Source organism: Podarcis filfolensis, assembly GCF_964270895.1.
Source record: "Podarcis filfolensis genome assembly, chromosome: 3".
Lineage (NCBI taxonomy): Eukaryota > Metazoa > Chordata > Lepidosauria > Squamata > Lacertidae > Podarcis > Podarcis filfolensis.
Window position 1 is genome coordinate 37,162,010 of NC_139606.1, and position 2,008 is coordinate 37,164,017.

At 47.7% G+C, this 2,008-nt stretch overlaps 1 long non-coding RNA gene across 1 annotated transcript; it reads left to right on the forward strand.

Annotated features, from left to right (window-relative positions):
- The first annotated feature begins 214 nt into the window (after nt 1-214).
- On the forward strand, nt 215-1,270 carry LOC310759847. The gene is made up of 2 exons (XR_014546564.1): nt 215-460; nt 511-1,270. It is a non-coding gene; the product is annotated as an uncharacterized lncRNA (long non-coding RNA).
- The last annotated feature ends 738 nt before the right edge of the window (nt 1,271-2,008 follow it).

Sequence of the window (2,008 nt, forward strand, 5' to 3'; positions counted from 1 at the left end):
ATCTGCAGTACAATCCTGACCTTCTGCCTAAGTGCTGCTGAATATAATGCTCCTGTGCATTGGTGAGTGGAAAATAACTAAACTGAACAAAATCTTTAAAATAAATTAAATAAATATACCGCCCTTCACCCAAAGATTACAGGGCAGTTCACAACATAACAATATAAAATGAGAATACAAAAAACATAATAAAACAAAAACCAACAACCCGACAAACATATTGTTTTTGCTTTATTTATGCTTACACGCCAACAAGATATACAAAAAGAAATAGACATCATCCTCAAAAGGCCTATTTTTTCCCCCATTGCTTCTGGTTTCTTCCTCGCACAGTAAGGGTGAGTCAGCAGTCAGCCTTTTGTCCCCGCCATTTTCACTTCTCTTCAATCCTTTCTCCCTCCTTCCTCGTTGTGTTGGTCACATGGGTTACCCGAGAGGCGAGGTCCAAGTCCGGTCCGTGGTCAAAGCTGCAACGGGGAGGCAGTCCGTAGTAGCTGAAGCTGGATGCAGGGCAGGGAGTCGGGTGAAGTCAGGAACAGGCTTGCAAGCAGGGAGCCAGGGCGGGTCAGGAGCTCAGGCAGAAAAGCAGGACAGTGTTCAGGCAGGAACTAGCAACCAACAATGTTGCTCCCGCAACTTGGGACTGGGGCTGGCCGGCTTTTATCTGCCCCGAGGCATAGGGCGGCCACAATCCTCTGGTGACTTGCCTCTTCTGGCCTGGAGGCGAGCATTCCTCCTGCGGGAACTTAGTTCCCTTTGTCTCTCTGCCCTGAGCCTCTGCAGCTCAGGAGAGGCTGGAGGGTTACCTCGATCTTATTGCCCTCGTTCTTCCCTTACTCCCTTTTAACTCTTCCAAAGCAGAGCGCCTTCCCTTGACCCGTCACGCCGGACGCTCATTCCAGATCTTCTACAATTATGTCTTCTTCAGGTGCTGGTCTAATACGGGCCCGGTTTCGGGCTATTGTCTTCTCGAGCTCTGGAAAGCTCTTGAAGAGCTTTGTCACAAGTGGTGCCACAGGAGGCTGCTCCTTGGGCTGGAGTGGGGCCACTTTGTTGCTCTTTTTGAGCTGCATTGCGCTTCTCAGTCGTCTGAGCCACTCTGTTCCACGAAGAAGAAGTCCGCTGAACCTTCCTTCTTCCTGAAGGTCTGGAACTGACCGCATGGTTAATGCTGGCTCCGCCTCCTCTTTAAGCAGTCAAAATCAGAAGAAAATCTAAATCCTCTGCTTTCTCTCTTACCACCAACTGCACCTACACACCTCTCTCTGTCTACCTACACACCTCTCTCTCTCACTAACCCACAATGGACACCTGTAGTTGGTGGCTTTTAAGGGAGAATCAGAAGATGTCACAAAGGAGGGCAGACCATTGTTACCATGGCAACCCACCCACATTGACCCTGTCACAAAGGAGGGCAATCCATTGTTACCATGGCAACCCACCCACATTGCCCCCCCCCAATGTTTTTTAAGAACTTTGAAGCACCTGCTGTTCTGTCTGCAGGTGAATCTTCTCTTTTGGAGTTCATGTTTCTATATTGGATCATTCTTCATTCAGCCCCATTTGCAAAGGGAGACAATTCCAACATCCCTTGAAATGCAGTAGAAGACTCCCAAGTCTAGGGGTGTCCATAGTACAGGATTAGACAATCTGCTTTGCATTATCATCATCCTCCTAGATAATCCTGGATTACATCTCCAGCTGGGGCAGAGAATGTCCCCTGTCTGAAACCTGGTCTGTTTAGACGATGCTGAGGTGGATGGGTCAATGTCTGACTCTGTCCAAGGCACTGTCCAAGGCACTCTGTCCTATGAATATTCCTCTTAAGCCATTTACCCTGAAGACAAGCAAGCTCCCTTCTCCACAAGACCAACTATCAATTTCTCCATTTAGAAGACAATACGGAAAGTCCCTGTTTTATATACAATAATGCAAGTACAAAAATCTTGAATATGAGAGGAAGCAAAATTCTGGCCTCTGTGATGAAGCAATAGGCAAAGGGTCCTGA